This window comes from Zea mays, chromosome 2, assembly GCF_902167145.1.
Source record: "Zea mays cultivar B73 chromosome 2, Zm-B73-REFERENCE-NAM-5.0, whole genome shotgun sequence".
NCBI classification, from domain to species: domain Eukaryota; kingdom Viridiplantae; phylum Streptophyta; class Magnoliopsida; order Poales; family Poaceae; genus Zea; species Zea mays.
In genome coordinates this window covers 185,582,753-185,602,923 of record NC_050097.1, presented here as the reverse complement: position 1 = coordinate 185,602,923, position 20,171 = coordinate 185,582,753, and positions in this window count along the sequence as shown.

Sequence of the window (20,171 nt, the reverse complement as noted above, 5' to 3'; positions counted from 1 at the left end):
GCTCAAGGAATGCTTGGTGTTCTCCTCCATGCGCCAAGGAGTCCCTTTTATAGCCCCAAGGCAGCTAGGAGCCGTTGGGAACAAATCTGGAAGGCCATCTTTGCCTTCTGTCTCGTGGCGCACCGGACAGTCCGGTGCACACCGGACACTGTCCGGTGCCCGATTTGTTTCCTTAAATGGCGAAGCCGACCGTTGCCGACCGTTGCAGATCTGGCGCACCGGACAGTCCGGTGCACACCGGACAGTCCGGTGCTTCCTTCCGACCGTTGGCTCGGCCACGTGTCGCGCGCCGATCGCGCGGCCGACCGTTGGCCCGGCCGACCGTTGGCTCACCGGACAGTCCGGTGCACACCGGACAGTCCGGTGAATTTTAGCCGAAGTCACCGGAGAAAAACCCGAGAGCGGCCTCTTCGACCGAGGCAGCCTGGCGCACCGGACACTGTCCGGTGCACCACCGGACACTGTCCGGTGCACCACCGGACACTGTCCGGTGCACCACCGGACAGTCCGGTGCCCCAGACCGAAGCAGCCCCTTGGCTGTACACAGCCAAGTCTTCTCTTCTCTTCTTCTATCTGTTTCTAACACTTAGACAAATATATTAGTACACAAAACCAATGTACTAAGGCTTAGAAACATACCTTAACTTGTGATTTGCACTTTGTTCATCCTTGGGCATATTTTCACATTTAAGCACTTGTGTTTGCACTCAATCACCAAAATACTTAGAAATGGCCCAAAGGCACATTTCCCTTTCAATCTCCCCCTTTTTGGTGATTTATGCCAACACAACATAAAGTAGATAGCACAAGTGCAAAATCACTTCAAATAAAAACTCAAATTGGTTTTATTCAATTTTGACATATATGGATCATCCTTTGCCACCACTTGGTTTGTTTTTGCAAATCAAACTCAAATCTCTATCTCTAAGTCAAACACACATGTTGAAGTATAAAGAGAGTCATTCCAAAAGAGATTGATCAAAGATTTCAAAAACTCCCCCTATTTCCCATACTCAATACTTCTCCCCACAAGAAGCCAACTTTTGACAATAGAGACAATAAGAGACAATAAAAGCTTTTGACAAAACAAAAACTCTATCCTACTATTTTCAAAATCTCTCAAGTGGTAGCTGATCCATTTATCGCTTTGGCCTTTATTTTCTCCCCCTTTGGCATCAAGCACCAAAACGGGATCAATCTTGGCCTTTTAACCCCATTGCCTCACCAAAGTCTTCAATTAAGAGCAAATGGCAATAAGATTTCATGAGATGAACTTGGAATTAGTTACCCTCTCATCGGAGTGCAGTGGAAGTCTTTCATGGTCCAAGTCCACCTTTTCCCTTTCAATCCTCCTTCGAGACTAAATCAAGCAAACTCAAGCAAATGGTTAGTCTCAAAGGGTCAAGTTGTAACACATCTCCCCTAAACATGTGCATCACTTTGCAACGGACTTGTGAGGTCCAGGGAGTGTTGGTACAACTTGAGCACCACAATAAGCAACAAAATGCAGAATGAACCTGATCAAATGCATAAACACATGTATGCTACAATTCAATCCAAGTTCCGCGAATCTAAGACATTTAGCTCACTACGCAGCCTGCAAAAGGTCTTCTCATCTAGAGGCTTGGTAAAGATATCGGCTAGCTGGTTCTCGGTGCTAACATGAAACACTTCGATATCTCCCTTTTGCTGGTGGTCTCTCAAAAAGTGATGCCGGATGTCTATGTGCTTTGTGCGGCTGTGTTCAACAGGATTTTCCGCCATGCGGATAGCACTCTCATTGTCACATAGGAGTGGGACTTTGCTCAGATTGTAGCCAAAGTCCCTGAGGGTTTGCCTCATCCAAAGTAGTTGCGCGCAACACTGTCCTGCGGCAACATACTCGGCCTCAGCGGTGGATAGGGCAACGGAGGTTTGTTTCTTAGAGTTCCATGACACCAGGGACCTTCCTAAGAATTGGCACGTCCCCGATGTACTCTTCCTATCGACCTTACATCCAGCATAGTCGGAGTCTGAGTATCCAACTAAGTCAAAGGTAGACCCCTTTGGATACCAGAGCCCGAAGCAAGGCGTAGCAACCAAATATCTAAGAATTCGCTTCACCGCCACTAAGTGACACTCCTTAGGATCGGATTGAAATCTAGCACACATGCATACACTAAGCATAATGTCCGGTCTACTAGCACATAAATAAAGCAAAGAACCTATCATTGACCGGTATGCTTTTTGATCAACGGACTTACCTCCTTTGTTGAGGTCGGTGTGTCCGTCGGTTCCCATCGGCGTCTTTGCGGGCTTGACGTCCTTCATCCCAAACCGCTTTAGCAGATCTTGCGTGTACTTCGTTTGAGAGATGAAGGTGCCGTCCTTGAGTTGCTTCACTTGGAACCCAAGGAAGTAGTTCAACTCGCCCATCATTGACATCTCGAATTTCTGCGTCATCACCCTGCTAAACTCTTCACAAGACTTTTGGTTAGTAGAACCAAATATTATGTCATCGACATAAATTTGGCACACAAACAAATCACCATCACAAGTCTTAGTAAAAAGAGTTGGATCGGCTTTCCCAACCTTGAAAGCATTAGCAATTAAGAAATCTCTAAGGCATTCATACCATGCTCTTGGGGCTTGCTTAAGTCCATAGAGCGCCTTAGAGAGCTTACACACATGGTCGGGGTACCGTTCATCCTCAAAGCCCGGGGGTTGCTCCACGTACACCTCCTCCTTGATTGGCCCGTTGAGGAAAGCGCTCTTCACATCCATTTGGTACAACCTGAAAGAATGGTGAGCGGCATATGCTAGCAAGATTCGAATTGACTCTAGCCTAGCCACAGGAGCAAAGGTCTCCTCGAAATCCAAACCTGCGACTTGGGCATAACCTTTTGCCACAAGTCGAGCCTTGTTCCTCGTCACCACCCCGTGCTCGTCCTGTTTGTTGCGGAACACCCACTTGGTTCCCACAACATTTTGCTTCGGACGAGGTACCAGTGTCCAAACTTCATTGCGCTTGAAGTTGTTTAACTCCTCTTGCATGGCCAACACCCAGTCCGGATCTAGCAAGGCCTCTTCTACCCTGAAAGGCTCAATAGAAGAGACAAAGGAGTAATGCTCACAAAAATTAACTAATCGAGATCGAGTAGTTACTCCCTTGCTAATGTCACCCAGAATTTGGTCGACGGGATGATCCCTTTGAATCATCGCTCGAACTTGGGTTGGAGGTGCCGGTTGCGCTTCTTCCTCCATCACGTTATCATCTTGTGCTCCCCCTTGATCACACGCCTCCTTATGATGAACCTGTTCATCGTCTTGAGTCGGGGGATGCACCATAATTGAGGAAGAGGGTTGATCTTGCTCATCTTGTTCCTGTGGCCGCACTTCTCCAATCGCCATGGTTCGTATAGCGGCTGTCGGAACATCTTCTTCATCTACATCATCACAATCAACAACTTGCTCTCTTGAAGAGCCATTAGTCTCATCAAATACAACGTCGCTAGAGACTTCAACCAAACCCGATGATTTGTTGAAGACTCTATACGCCTTTGTATTTGAGTCATAACCTAATAAAAACCCTTCTACAGCTTTGGGAGCAAACTTAGAATTTCTACCCTTCTTTACTAGAATGTAGCATTTACTCCCAAATACACGAAAGTACGATACATTGGGTTTGTTACCGGTTAGTAGCTCATACGACGTCTTCTTGAGGAGACGATGAAGGTAGACCCTGTTGATGGCGTGGCAAGCAGTGTTAACGGCTTCCGTCCAAAAGCACTCGGGGGTCTTGAACTCTCCTAGCATCGTCCTCGCCATGTCGATGAGCGTCCTGTTCTTCCTCTCTACCACACCATTTTGCTGTGGTGTGTAGGGAGCGGAGAACTCGTGCTTGATCCCTTCATCTTCAAGGAACTCCTCCACTTGAAGGTTCTTGAACTCGGACCCGTTGTCGCTCCTTATCTTCTTCACCTTGAGCTCAAACTCATTTTGAGCTCTCCTGAGAAAGCGCTTGAGGGTCCCTTGGGTTTCAGACTTATCCTGCAAAAAGAACACCCAAGTGAAGCGAGAAAAGTCATCAACAATAACTAAACCATACTTACTCCCTCCTATGCTCAGATAGGCGACAGGTCCGAAGAGGTCCATATGCAGCAGCTCCAGGGGTCTTGAAGTGGTCATCACGTTCTTGCTGTGATGTGCTCCTCCCACTTGTTTACCTGCTTGACAAGCTGCACAAGGTCTATCTTTTTTGAAATGCACGTTAGTCAATCCTATCACGTGTTCTCCCTTTAGAAGCTTGTGAAGGTTCTTCATCCCCACATGTGCTAAGCGGCGATGCCACAGCCAGCCCATGCAAGTCTTAGCCATTAAGCATGCATCTAGACTAGCCTCTTCTTTTGCAAAATCAACTAAATAAAGTTTCCTGTCTAATACACCCTTAAAAGCTAATGAACCATCACTTCTTCTAAAGACAAACACATCTACATTTGTAAATAGACAGTTATACCCCATATGACATAATTGACTAACAGATAGCAAATTATATCCAAGACTCTCTACTAAAAATACATTAGAGATAGAATGCTCATTAGAAATCGCAATTTTACCTAACCCTTTTACCTTGCCTTGATTCCCATCACCGAATATAATTGAATCTTGGGAATCCTTATTTTTGACGTAGGAGGTGAACATCTTCTTCTCCCCCGTCATATGGTTTGTGCATCCGCTGTCGATAATCCAGCTTGAACCCCCGGATGCATAAACCTGCAAGGCAAATTTAGGCTTGGGTTTTAGGTACCCAACTCATGTTGGGTCCTACAAGGTTAGCACAAATATCCTTAGGGACCCAAATGCAAGTTTTGTCTCCCTTGCATTTTGCCCCTAACTTCCTAGCAACAATTTTCTTATCCTTTCTACAAATAGCAAAGGAAGCATTTAAAGCATAATAAATTGTGGAAGGTTCATTCACTACTTTCCTAGGAGCATGAATAACATTCTTTCTAGGCACATGATGAATAGCATTTCTTTTAGGAACAACATTTCTCCTAGTAACATTTCTATCACACACATAAGAGGAACTAGGAGCAAACATGGCATGAGAATCATAAACACATGAATCAAAAGCATCATGACTTACATTTCTAGTTTGTCTTCTATCATGATACAAAAATGCATGGTTCCTTTTAGCACTAGTAGCCATAGGGGCCTTCCCTTTCTCCTTGGCGGGAATGGGAGCCTTATGGCTTGTTAAGTTCTTGGCTTCTCTCTTGAAGCCAAGCCCATCCTTAATTGAGGGATGTCTTCCTATTGTGTAGGCATCCCTTGCAAATTTTAACTTATCAAATTCACTTTTGCTAGTCTTAAGTTGAGCATTAAGACTGGCCACTTCATCACTCAATTTTGAAATGGAAACTAAGTGTTCACTACAGGCATTAATATCAACATCCTTACACCTAGTGCAAATTTCAACATGTTCAACACAAGAGTTGGATTTATTTGCTTCTACTAGTTTAGCATTTAAATCATCGTTTATGCTCTTTAAGTTAGAAATAGAATCATGGCATGTTGACACTTCACAAGCAAGCATTTCATTCCTCTTAATTTCTAATGCAAGAGATTTTTGAGCCTCTACAAACTTATCATGTTCTTCATACAACAGATCTTCTTGCTTTTCTAAAAGTATATTCTTTTCATTCAAGGCATCAATTAATTCATTAATTTTGTCTATCTTAGATCTATCTAAGCCCTTGAACAAACATGAATAATCTACTTCATCCTCATCACTAGATTCGTCCTCACTTGAAGAAGCATAGGTAGAGTTGCGAGTACATACCTTCTTCTCCCTTGCCATAAGGCATGTGTGACGCTCGTTGGGGAAGAGGGTTGATTTGTTGAAGGCGGTGGCGGCGAGTCCTTCATTGTCGGAGTCGGACGAGGAGCAATCCGAGTCCCACTCCTTGCCTAGATGCGCCTCACCCTTTGCCTTCTTATAATGCTTCTTCTTTTCCCTCTTGTTTCCCTTTTCCTGGTCACTTTCATTATCAGGACAGTTAGCAATAAAATGACCAAGCTTACCGCATTTGAAGCATGATCGCTTCCCCTTGGTCTTAGTCTTGCTCGGCTGTCCATTGCGACCCTTTAGCACCGTCTTGAATCGCTTAATGATGAGAGCCATTTCTTCATCATTAAGCCCGGCCGCCTCAATTTGCGCCACCTTGCTTGGTAGTGCCTCCTTGCTCCTTGATGCCTTGAGAGCAATGGGTTGAGGCTCGTGGATTGGACCATTCAACGCGTCGTCGACGTATCTTGCCTCCTTGATCATCATCCGCCCGCTCACGAATTTTCCAAGTACTTCTTCGGGCGTCATCATCGTGTACCTGGGATTCTCATGAATATTGTTCACGAGATGAGGATCAAGAACGGTAAATGACCTGAGCATTAGGCGGACGACGTCGTGATCCGTCCAGCGCGTGCTTCCGTAGCTCCTTATCTTGTTGATAAGGGTCTTGAGCCGGTTGTAAGTTTGAGTTGGCTCTTCTCCCCTTATCATGGCGAATCGTCCAAGCTCGCCCTCCACCAACTCCATCTTGGTGAGCATGGTGATGTCGTTCCCCTCGTGAGAGATCTTGAGGGTGTCCCATATCTGCTTGGCATTGTCCAAGCCGCTCACCTTATTGTACTCTTCCCTGCACAAAGATGCTAAGAGAACAGTAGTAGCTTGTGCATTTTTATGAATTTGTTCATTGATAAACATAGGGCTATCCGAGCTATCAAATTTCATTCCATTCTCTACAATCTCCCATATGCTTGGATGGAGAGAGAATAAATGACTACGCATTTTGTGACTCCAAAATCCGTAGTCCTCCCCATCAAAATGTGGAGGTTTACCAAGAGGAATGGAGAGCAAATGCGAATTCGAACTATGTGGAATACGAGAATAATCAAATGAAAAGTTCGAATTAACCGGTTTTCTTTGTTTGTCGTGGTCGTCGTCCTTTTGGGAAGAAGAGGACTCATCGCTGTCGTAGTAGACGATCTCCTTGATGCGTCTTGTCTTCTTCTTCTTCCCATCTCTTCGCTTGTGGCCCGAGCCCGAGTCATTGGACTTGTCATCCCTTGGCTCGTTGACGAAGGACTCCTTCTCCTTGTCGTTGATCACAATTCCCTTCCCCTTAGGATCCATCTCTTCGGGCGGTTAGTCCCTTTCTTGAAGAGAACGGCTCTGATACCAATTGAAAGCACCTAGAGGGGGGGGGGTGAATAGGTGATCCTGTAAAAACTTCAAAACTTAAGCCACAAAAACTTGTTAAGTGTTAGCACAGTTTATGCCAAGTGGCTAGAGAGGAGTCAAAACACAATAACCACAAGAATCCAATCACAGAGATGACACAGTGGTTATCCCGTGGTTCGGCCAAGTACAAAACTTGCCTACTCCACGTTGTGGCGTCCCAACGGACGAGAGTTGCACTCAACTCCTCTCAAGTGATCCAATGATCAACTTGAATACCACGGTGTTCTTGCTTTTCTTTTCTTAATCCCGTTTGCGAGGAATCTCCACAACTTGGAGCCTCTCGCCCTTACAAAAGATGTTCACAGAGAATCACAGAGCAAGGGAGGGATTAGCAACTCACACACGACACAAAGATCACAGCGAATACGCACACACAAGACCCAGACTTGAGCTCAAAAGACTAGCACACTAGAACGGAGCTCAAATCACTAGAATGTCGAACAAGTGCGCGAGATTGATGTGTGAGTGATCAAGAGTGCTCAAGGAATGCTTGGTGTTCTCCTCCATGCGCCAAGGAGTCCCTTTTATAGCCCCAAGGCAGCTAGGAGCCGTTGGGAACAAATCTGGAAGGCCATCTTTGCCTTCTGTCTCGTGGCGCACCGGACAGTCCGGTGCACACCGGACACTGTCCGGTGCCCGATTTGTTTCCTTAAATGGCGAAGCCGACCGTTGCCGACCGTTGCAGATCTGGCGCACCGGACAGTCCGGTGCACACCGGACAGTCCGGTGCTTCCTTCCGACCGTTGGCTCGGCCACGTGTCGCGCGCCGATCGCGCGGCCGACCGTTGGCCCGGCCGACCGTTGGCTCACCGGACAGTCCGGTGCACACCGGACAGTCCGGTGAATTTTAGCCGAAGTCGCCGGAGAAAAACCCGAGAGCGGCCTCTTCGACCGAGGCAGCCTGGCGCACCGGACACTGTCCGGTGCACCACCGGACAGTCCGGTGCCCCAGACCGAAGCAGCCCCTTGGCTGTACACAGCCAAGTCTTCTCTTCTCTTCTTCTATCTGTTTCTAACACTTAGACAAATATATTAGTACACAAAACCAATGTACTAAGGCTTAGAAACATACCTTAACTTGTGATTTGCACTTTGTTCATCCTTGGGCATATTTTCACATTTAAGCACTTGTGTTTGCACTCAATCACCAAAATACTTAGAAATGGCCCAAAGGCACATTTCCCTTTCACTTCCCTTATCCTGTGTGGCTCAATAGAGGAAACAAAAGAGTAATGCTCACAAAAATGGGCAACACGAGATCGAGTAGTCACCCCCTTATGAATGTCGCCGAGGATGGTGTCGACGGGGTGATCTCGTTGTATTGCTTGGTGGACTCTTGGGTGTGGCGGTCTTGGTTCTTCCTCATCCTCCTTTTCTTGATCATTTGCATCTCCCCCTTGATCATTGCCATTATCTTGAGGTGGCTCATCTTCTTGATTTTGCCCTTCATCAACTTGAGCCTCATCCTCATTTTGAGTTGGTGGAGATGCTTGCATGGAGGAGGATGGTTGATCTTGTGCATTTGGAGGCTCTTTGGATTCCTTAGGACACACATCCCCAATGGACATGTTCCTTAGCGCTATGCATGGAGCCTCTTCATTACCTATCTCATCAAGATCAACTTGCTCTACTTGAGAGCCGTTAGTCTCATCAAACACAACGTCACATGAGACTTCAACTAGTCCAGTGGACTTGTTAAAGACCCTATATGCCCTTGTGTTTGAGTCATAACCAAGTAAAAAGCCTTCTACAGTTTTAGGAGCAAATTTAGATTTTCTACCTCTTTTAACAAGAATAAAGCATTTGCTACCAAAAACTCTAAAGTATGAAATGTTGGGCTTTTTACCGGTTAGGAGTTCATATGATGTCTTCTTGAGGATTCGGTGAAGATATAACCGGTTGATGGCGTAGCAGGCGGTGTTGACCGCTTCGGCCCAAAACCGGTCCGGTGTCTTGTACTCATCAAGCATGGTTCTTGCCATGTCCAATAGAGTTCGATTCTTCCTCTCTACTACACCATTTTGTTGAGGGGTGTAGGGAGAAGAGAACTCATGCTTGATGCCCTCCTCCTCAAGAAAGCCTTCAATTTGTGAGTTCTTGAACTCCGTCCCGTTGTCGCTTCTTATTTTCTTGATCCTTAAGCCGAACTCATTTTGAGCCCGTCTCAAGAATCCCTTTAAGGTCTCAAGGGTTTGAGATTTTTCCTGTAAAAAGAATACCCAAGTGAAGCGAGAATAATCATCCACAATAACTAGACAGTACTTACTCCCGCCGATGCTTATGTAAGCAATCGGGCCGAATAGATCCATGTGTAGGAGCTCCAGTGGCCTGTCGGTCGTCATGATGTTCTTGTGTGGATGATGAGCTCCAACTTGCTTCCCCGCCTGACATGCGCTACAAATCCTGTCTTTCTCAAAATGAACATTTGTTAATCCTAAAATGTGTTCTCCCTTTAGAAGCTTATGAAGATTCTTCATCCCAACATGGGCTAGTCGGCGGTGCCAGAGCCAACCCATGTTAGTCTTAGCAATTAAGCATGTGTCGAGTTCAGCTCTATCAAAATCTACTAAGTATAGCTGACCCTCTAACACACCCTTAAATGCTATTGAATCATCACTTCTTCTAAAGACAGTGACACCTTCATCAGTAAAAAGACAGTTGTAGCCCATTTGACATAATTGGGAAACAGAAAGCAAGTTGTAATCTAAAGAATCAACAAGAAAAACATTGGAAATAGAATGGTCAGAAGATATAGCAATTTTACCAAGTCCTTTGACCAAACCTTGATTTCCATCCCCGAATGTGATAGCTCGTTGGGGATCTTTGTTTTTCTCATATGAGGAGAACATCCTTTTCTCCCCGGTCATGTGGTTTGTGCACCCGCTGTCGAGTATCCAACTTGAGCCCCCGGATGCATAAACCTACAAAACAAATTTAGTTCTTGACTTTAGGTACCCAAACTGTTTTGGGTCCTTTGGCATTAGAAATAAGAACTTTGGGTACCCAAACACAAGTCTTGGAGCCCTTGTGTTTGCCCCCAACAAACTTGGCAACGACCTTGCCGGATTTGTTAGTAAGCACATAAGAAGCATCAAAAGTTTTAAAAGAAATGGTATGATCATTTGATGCATTAGAAATTTTCTTTCTAGGCAACTTGGCATGGGTTGGTTGCCTAGAGCTAGATGTCTCACCCTTATACATAAAAGCATGATTAGGGCCAGAGTGAGACTTCCTAGAATGAATTCTCCTAATTTTGCTCTCGGGATAACCGGCAGGGTATAAAATGTAACCCTCGTTATCCTGAGGCATGGGAGCCTTGCCCTTAACAAAATTAGACAATCTTTTAGGAGGGGCACTAATTTTGACATTGTCTCCCCTTTGGAAGCCAATGCCATCCTTGATGCTCGGGCGTCTCCCATTATAAAGCATGCTACGAGCAAATTTAAATTTCTCATTTTCTAAGTTGTGCTCGGCAATTTTAGCATCTAGTTTTGCTATATGATCATTTTGTTGTTTAATTAAAGTCATATGATCATGAATAGCATTAACATCAATATCTCTACATCTATCACAGATAGACACATGCTCAATAGTAGATGTAGACGGTTTGCAAGAATTAAGTTCAACAATCTTAGCATGAAGAATATCATTTTTATCTTTAAGATTGGAAATTGTAACTTTGCAAACATCATAATCTTTAGCCTTATCAATTAAATTTTTATTTTCTACTCTAAGGCTATCAAGAGAAATATTCAATTCTTCAATCCTAGCAAGCAAATCATTATTATTATCTTTAGGATTGGAAGTTGAAACAATGCAAACATGAGAATCAACCTTAGCATTTAAAATAGCATTTTCATTCCTAAGGTTGTCAATCATCTCACGGCAAGTGCTTAGCTCACTAGATAATTTTTCACATTTTTCTACTTCTAGAGCATAAGCCTTTTTAACCTTAACATGTTTCTTGTTTTCTTTAATTAGACAATCCTCTTGGGAGTCCAAAAGGTCATCTTTTTCATGAATAGCACTAATCAATTCATTTAATTTCTCTTTTTGTTCCATGTTAAGATTGGCAAAAAGAGTACGCAAATTATCTTCCTCATCACTAGCATTGTCATCACTAGAGGATTCATATTTAGTGGAGGATTTGGATTTAACCTTCTTTTTGCCGTCCTTTGCCATGAGGCACTTGTGGCCGACGTTGGGGAAGAGGAGTCCCTTGGTGACGGCGATGTTGGCGGCGTCCTCGTCGTCGGAGGAGTCGCTTGAGCTCTCGTCGGAGTCCCACTCGCGACAAACATGGGCATCGCCGCCCTTCTTCTTGTAATACCTCTTCTTCTCCTTTCTTCTCCCCTTCTTGTCGTCGCCTCGGTCACTGTCACTTGATATAGGACATTTAGCAATAAAATGACCGGGCTTACCACATTTGTAGCAAACCTTCTTGGAGCGGGACTTGTAGTCTTTCCCCCTCCTTTGTTTGAGGATTTGGCGGAAGCTCTTGATGACGAGCGCCATCTCCTCATTGTCAAGCTTGGAGGCGTCGATTGGTTGTCTACTTGGTGTAGACTCCTCCTTCTTTTCTTCCGTCGCCTTGAATGCGACGGGTTGAGCTTCGGATGTAGATGGATCATCAAGCTCGTTGATCTTCCTCGAGCCTTCGATCATGCACTCAAAACTTACAAAATGCCCGATTACTTCCTCGGGGGTCATTTTAGTATATCTAGGATTACCACGAATTAATTGAACTTGAGTGGGGTTAAGGAAAATGAGAGATCTTAGAATAACCTTAACCATTTTGTGGTCGTCCCACTTGATGCTCCCGAGGTTGCGCACTTGGTTCACCAAAGTCTTGAGCCGGTTGTACATATGTTGTGGCTCCTCCCCTTTGCGAAGCCGGAACCGACCGAGCTCCCCCTCGATCGTTTCCCGCTTGGTGATCTTGGTGAGCTCATCTCCTTCGTGCGCGGTTTTGAGCACATCCCAAACCTCCTTGGCGCTCTTTAACCCTTGAACTTTGTTATACTCCTCTCTACTTAAAGAGGCGAGGAGTATTGTTGTCGCTTGAGAGTTGAAGTGCTCGATTTGGGCCACCTCATCCTCATCATAGTTCTCATCCCCTACGGATGGTACCTGCGCACCAAACTCAACAACATCCCATATGCTTTTGTGGAGCGAGGTTAGATGAAATCGCATTAAATCGCTCCACCTCGCGTAATCTTCACCATCAAAAGTTGGTGGTTTGCCTAATGGGACGGAAAGTAAAGGTGTATGTTTGGAAATGCGAGGGTAGCGTAGGGGGATCTTACTATACTTCCTGCGCTCTTGGCGCTTAGAAGTGACGGAGGGCGCATCGGAGTCGGAGGTCGATGTTGATGAAGTGTCAGTCTCGTAGTAGACCACCTTCCTCATCCTCTTGTGCTTGTCGCCTTTCCGATGCGGCTTGTGGGAAGAAGATTTTTCCTTCTTCTCTTGGTGAGAGGAGGAAGACTTTTTCTCCTTCCGTTTGGAGGAGTCCTTCTTCTCCTTCCTCTTGGTGCGGGACTCTTCCGATGAAGTGCTCCCGTGGCTTGTAGTGGGCTTTTCGCCGGTCTCCATCTCCTTCTTGGCGTGATCTCCCGACATCACTTCGAGCGGTTAGGCTCTAATGAAGCACCGGGCTCCGATACCAATTGAAAGTCGCCTAGAGGGGGGGTGAATAGGGCGAAACTGAAATTTGCAAATATAAACACAACTACAAGCCGGGGTTAGCGTTAGTAATAAAGAAACGAGTCCGCGAGAGAGAGCGCAAAACAAATCCCAAGCGAATAAGCAACTGAGACACGGAGATTTGTTTTACCGAGGTTCGGTTCTTGCAAACCTACTCCCCGTTGAGGAGGCCACAAAGGCCGGGTCTCTTTCAACCCTTCCCTCTCTCAAACGATCCACGGATCGAGTGAGCTTTCTTTTCTCAATCACTTGGAACACAAAGTTCCCACAAGGACCACCACAAGATTGGTGTCTCTTGCCTCAATTACAAGTGAGTTTGATTGCAAAGAAAGGATCAAGAAAGAAGAAAGCAATCCAAGCGCAAGAGCTCGAAAGAACACAAGCAAATCACTCTCTCTAATCACTATGGCGTTGTGTGGAGTTTGGAGAGGATTTGATCTCTTTGGTGTGTCTTGAATTGAATGCTAGAGCTCTTGTAGTAGTTGGGAAGTGGAAAACTTGGATGCAATGAATGGTGGGGTGGTTGGGGTATTTATAGCCCCAACCACCAAAAGTGGCCGTTGGGAGGCTGTCTGCTCGATGGCGCACCGGACAGTCCGGTGCCGGACAGTCCGGTGCCCCCTGCCACGTCATCACTGCCGTTGGATTCTGACCGTTGGAGCTTCTGACTTGTGGGCCCGCCTGGGTGTCCGGTGCACACCGGACATCTACTGTTCCTTGTCCGGTGTGCCAGTATGGGCACGCCTGCCATCTGCGCGCGCTGCGCGCGCATTTATTGCACCGCAGAGAGCCGTTGGCGCGGAGGTAGCCGTTGCACTGGAGTCGCACCGGATAGTCCGGTGCACACCGGACAGTCCGGTGAATTTTAGCGGACTAGCCGTTGGAGTTTCCCGAAGCTGGCGAGTTCCTGAGGCCGCTTCTCCATGGCGCACCGGACACTGTCCGGTGTACACCGGACAGTCCGGTGAATTATAGCGCGAGTGCCTCTGGAAATTCCCGAAGGTGGCGAGTTTGTGTTGGAGTCCTCTGGTGCACCGGACATGTCCGGTGGCACACCGGACAGTCCGGTGCGCCAAAACAGAGGTGCCTTCGGTTGGCCCTTTGCTCCTTTGTTGAATCCAAAATTTGATCTTTTTATTGGCTAAGTGTGAACCTTTGACACCTGTATAACTTATACACTAGAGCAAACTAGTTAGTCCAAAGATTTGTGTTGGGCAATTCAACCACCAAAATTATTTAGGAACTAGGTGTAAGCCTAATTCCCTTTCAACCCTGCACCATCGCGGACCGTCCGGCCCAGAGCTCGGACCGTCTGGACTGCGCGTAGTGAAGGCACCGCTTTTGCCGCCAGGTTGCGGACCGTCCGGCCCAGAGCCGCGGACCGTCCGCGCCTCCGCAGGAAGCACTGTCAGGCGACCCGGCGACCCGTCGTAGACCGCCACCGCTGTTCACCTCGCGGAGCCGAACCCAAGGTATTGCTCATCGCGAGAAGACCCTAGGGTTCGTTGTTGTTTGGTCGCAAATAGGTGGTGACCATCATAGAGGTGTTGCCCCACATTTAGGATAACCACTTTATTTGACCCTACATCATCTAAAGGTGGAAGTACCGCCAGACGGTTCATTATAGTGTTTGGTGACCAAAAAGGCACCAACATACTTTTTCGCCAAAGATGGATAAGGATTTGAATCATACCAGCCCCAAGATGGATAAGGATGAAAGTACGAAGGAGCTAAACCATATTGCATTGGTATTGGCAGCCTAAAAGGAGGATATGTTGCTGATGCATGAAACTCTTCTCCTCCCTAATCTTGATTTTTAGATTTACGCTTCGGAAGTGATTTTGATGGCTTCAAAGGTGCTCTAAATGGCTTAGTAATGCTAGTTTGATCAACATACTTTGCCTTAATTTGCTCATGATATTTAGCCAGAAGTTGCTCAAAAGTAACCTTTGGCCTCTTACCCTTTTGTTTATCATGACCTTCACCTCCAAAACATTTACATTTAGGCATACCTGGTACACCATGCCTCATGGCGCATCCGGTCTTATTAGCCTTTCTTTTGTCCGGAGCCTTTCGAGTAACCACCCCATGTGTTAGATGTGGCGCACGAGGGTCACCAATGATAATATTTTTTCCTTTGCCTTTATCGGCCGAAGATGGCCGAACCAAGACTTTCTTGTCTACTGGTCCTAATGTGTCGGCAGGGATAGATCGTCTATCAATCTTCATTTTTTGAAATCTCAATCGGCCTTCATCTACAGCCGATTGTATTTGTCGACGGAAGATATTACAATCATTGGTGTTATAAAGAAAGGAACCATGCCATTTACAATATACACACTTTTTCAATTCCTCTAGCGGAGGAATTGTGTGCGACAATTTAATGTTGCCATTCTTAAAAGTTCATCAAATATTTTATCACACTTAGCAACATTGAATGTGAACTTAGCTTTCCCTTTTTGTGCCGAATGCAGGGGAGAGCGAGCAGCAGATTTGGCTTTAGCAGGCCAAACAAGCTCAGCGACCTGTATTTTTTCTGGCTTTGCAGGGGCCGAAAGGCATTCGGCCTCATTCGCGGGTGAGAGCACCTAGAGGGGGGGTGAATAGGTGATCCTGTGAAAACTTAAACTTATAGCCACAAAAACTTGTTAAGGGTTAGCACAATAATTGCCAAGTGGCTAAGGAGGAGATCTTGCACAATACGACAATCACAAAGAATTCAACACAGAGAAGACACGGTGATTTATCCCATGGTTCGGCCAAGTACAAAACTTGCCTACTCCACGTTGTGGCGTCCCAACGGACGAGGGTTGCAATCAACCCCTCTCAAGCGGTCCAAAGACCCACTTGAATACCACGGTGTTTTTCCTTGCTTATCTTTATCCCACTCGCGAGGAATCTCCACAAATTGGAGTCTCTCGCCCTTACACTTAAGATTCACAAAGAAGCACGGAGTAAGGGAGGGAAGCAACACACACAAATCCACAGCGAAATGCGCACACACACGGCCAAGAATCGAGCTCAAAGACTATCTCAAAGTTCTCACAAGAACGGAGCTCGAATCACTTAGAATAACAAACGGATGCACAAAGACTGAGTGTGGATGATCAAGAATGCTCAAGAGTTGCTTGGTCTTTTCCTCCATGCGCCTAGGGGTCCCTTTTATAGCCCCAAGTCAGCTAGGAGCCGTTGAAAACAAATCTGGAAGGCCATCTTTGCCTTCTGTCGTCGGGCGCACCGGACAGTCCGGTGCACACCGGACACTGTCCGGTGCCCGATTTCCTTCCTTAAACAGCGCGGTCGACCGTTGCAGATGCGGGAGCCGTTGGCGCACCGGACATGTCCGGTGCACACCGGACAGTCCGGTGCCCCCTTCCGACCGTTGGCTTGGCCACGTGTCACGCGCAGATCGCGCGGCCGACCGTTGGCCCGGCCGACCGTTGGCTCACCGGACAGTCCGGTGCACACCGGACAGTCCGGTGAATTTTAGTCGTACGCCGTTAGCAAATTCCCGAGAGCGACCTCTTCGGCCGAGGCAGCCTGGCGCACCGGCCACTGTCCGGTGCACCACCGGACACTGTCCGGTGCACCACCGGACAGTCCGGTGCCCCAGACCGAAACAGCCTCTTGGCTGTACACAGCCAACTCTCTTCTTTTCTTCTTCTTCCTGTTTCTAATACTTAGACAAGTATATTAGTACCCAAAACCAATGTACTAAGACTTAGAAACATACCTTTGCTCTAGATTTGCACTTTGTTCATCCATGGGCATTGATTCACATTTAAGCACTTGTGTTGACACTCAATCACCAAAATACTTAGAAATGGCCCAAGGGCACATTTCCCTTTCAATCTCCCCCTTTTTGGTGATTTATGCCAACACAACATAAAGCAACTAGAACAAGTGCAAAATCACTTCAAATAAAACTCAAATTGATTTTGATTCAATTTTGGCATATATGGATCATCCTTTGCCACCACTTGGTTTGTTTTTGCAAATCAAACTCAAATCTCTATCTTTAAGTCAAACACACATGTTGAAGCATAAAGAGAGTCATTCCAAAAGAGATTGATCAAAGATTTCAAAAACTCCCCCTATTTCCCATAATCAACACTTCTCCCCACAAGAAGCCAACTTTTGACAAGAGAGACAATAAGGGACAATAAAAGAGTTTGACAAAACAGAAACGCTATTCTACTATTTTCAAAATCTCTCAAGTGGTAGCTGATCCATTTATCGCTTTGGCCTTTATTTTCTCCCCCTTTGGCATCAAGCACCAAAACGGGATCAATCTTGGCCCTTTAACTCCATTGCCTCACCAAAATCTTCAATAAGAATGCAAAGGCAATAAGAGTCTAAAGATGAACTTGGAATAAGTTACCCTCTCATCGGAGTGCAGTGGAAGTCTTTCATGGTCCAAGTCCACCTTTTCCCTTTCAATCCTCCTTCGAGACTAAATCATCAACTCAAGCATATGGTTAGTCTCAAAGGGTCAAGTTGTAACACATCTCCCCCTAAACATGTTCATCACTTTGCAACGGACTTGTGAGGTCCAGGGAGTGTTTGTACAACTTGAGCACCATAATAAGCAACAAAATGCAAAAAGGAACATGATCAAAAGCATAACTACATGTATGCTACAATTCAATCCAGGTTCCGCGAATCTAAGACATTTAGCTCACTACGCAACCTGCAAAAGGTCTTCTCATCTAGAGGCTTAGTGAAGATATCGGCTAGCTGGTTCTCGGTGCTAACATGAAACACTTCGATATCTCCCTTTTGCTGGTGGTCTCTCAAAAAGTGATGCCGGATGTCTATGTGCTTTGTGCGGCTGTGTTCAACAGGATTTTCCGCCATGCGGATAGCACTCTCATTATCACATAGGAGTGAGACTTTGCTCAGATTGTAGCCAAAGTCCCGGAGTGTTTGCCTCATCCAAAGTAGTTGCGCGCAACACTGTCCTGCGGCAACATACTCGGCCTCAGCGGTGGATAGGGCAACGGAGGTTTGTTTCTTAGAGTTCCACGACACCAGGGACCTTCCTAAGAATTGGCACGTCCCTGATGTACTCTTCCTATCGACCTTACATCCAGCATAGTCGGAATCTGAGTATCCAACCAAGTCAAAGGTAGACCCTTTTGGATACCAGAGTCCGAGGCAAGGCGTAGCAACCAAATATCTTAGAATCCGCTTCACCGCCACTAAGTGACACTCCTTAGGATCGGATTGAAATCTAGCACACATGCATACGCTAAGCATAATATCCGGTCTACTAGCACATAAGTAAAGCAAAGAACCTATCATTGACCGGTATGCTTTTTGATCAACGGGCTTACCTCCTTTGTTGAGGTCGGTGTGCCCATCGGTTCCCATCGGCGTCTTTGCGGGCTTGGCGTCCTTCATCCCAAACCTCTTTAGCAAATCTTGCGTGTACTTTGTTTGGGAGATGAAGGTGCTGTCCTTGAGTTGCTTCACTTGAAACCCAAGGAAGTAATTCAACTCGCCAATCATCGACATCTCGAATTTCTGCGTCATCACCCTACTAAACTCTTCACAAGACTTTTGGTTAGTAGAACCAAATATTATGTCGTCGACATAAATTTGGCACACAAACAAATCACCATCACATGTCTTAGTAAAGAGAGTTGGATCGGCTTTTCCAACCTTGAAAGAATTAACAATTAGAAAGTCTCTAAGGCATTCATACCATGCTCTTGGGGCTTGCTTAAGTCCATAGAGCGCCTTAGAGAGCTTACACACGTGGTCGGGGTACCATTCATCCTCGAAGCCAGGGGGTTGCTCTACGTACACCTCCTCCTTGATTGGCCCATTGAGGAAAGCGCTCTTCACATCCATTTGGTACAACCTGAAAGAATGGTGAGCGGCATATGCTAGCAAAATACGAATGGACTCTAGCCTAGCCACAGGAGCAAAAGTCTCCTCAAAGTCCAAACCTGCGACTTGGGCATAACCTTTTGCCACAAGTCGAGCCTTGTTCCTTGTCACCACCCTGTGCTCGTCCTGTTTGTTGCGGAACACCCACTTGGTTCCCACAACATTTTGCTTGGGACGAGGCACCAGTGTCCAAACTTCATTGCGCTTGAAGTTGTTTAGTTCCTCCTGCATGGCCAATACCCAATCCGGATCTTGCAAGGCCTCCTCTACCCTGAAAGGCTCAATAGAAGAGACAAAGGAGTAATGCTCACAAAAATTAACTAATCGAGATCGAGTAGTTACTCCCTTGCTAATATCACCCAGAATTTGGTCGACGGGATGATCCCTTTGAATCATCGCTCGAACTTGGGTTGGAGGTGCCGGTTGCGCTTCTTCCTCCATCACTTGATCATCTTGTGCTCCCCCTTGATCAAGCGCCTCCACTTGAGGTACCTGTCCGTCATCTTCGGTTGGGGGATGCACCATAGTTGAGGAAGAAGATTGATCTCGTTCATCTTGTTCCTGTGGCCGCACTTCTCCAATCGCCATGGTTCGTATAGCGGCCGTCGGAACATCTTCTTCATCTACATCATCACAATCAACAACTTGCTCTCTTGGAGAGCCATTAGTCTCATCAAATACAACGTCGCTAGAGACTTCAACCAAACCCGATGATTTGTTGAAGACTCTATACGCCTTTGTATTTGAGTCATAACCTAACAAAAACCCTTCTACAGCTTTGGGAGCAAACTTAGAATTTCTACCCTTCTTCACTAGAATGTAGCACTTGCTCCCAAATACACGAAAGTAAGATACATTGGGTTTGTTACCGGTTAGTAGCTCATACGAAGTCTTCTTGAGGAGGCGATGAAGGTAGACCCTGTTGATGGCGTGGCAAGCCGTGTTCACGGCTTCCGACCAGAAACACTCGGGGGTCTTGAACTCTCCAAGCATCGTCCTTGCCATATCGATTAGCGTCCTGTTCTTCCTCTCTACCACACCATTTTGCTGGGGTGTGTAGGGAGCGGAGAACTCGTGCTTGATCCCTTCCTCCTCAAGGAACTCCTCCACTTGAAGGTTCTTGAACTCGGACCCGTTGTCGCTCCTTATCTTCTTCACCTTGAGCTCAAACTCATTTTGAGCTCTCCTGAGGAAGCGCTTGAGGGTCCCTTGGGTTTCAGACTTATCCTGCAAAATGAACACCCAAGTGAAGCGGGAAAAGTCATCAACAATAACTAAACCATACTTACTC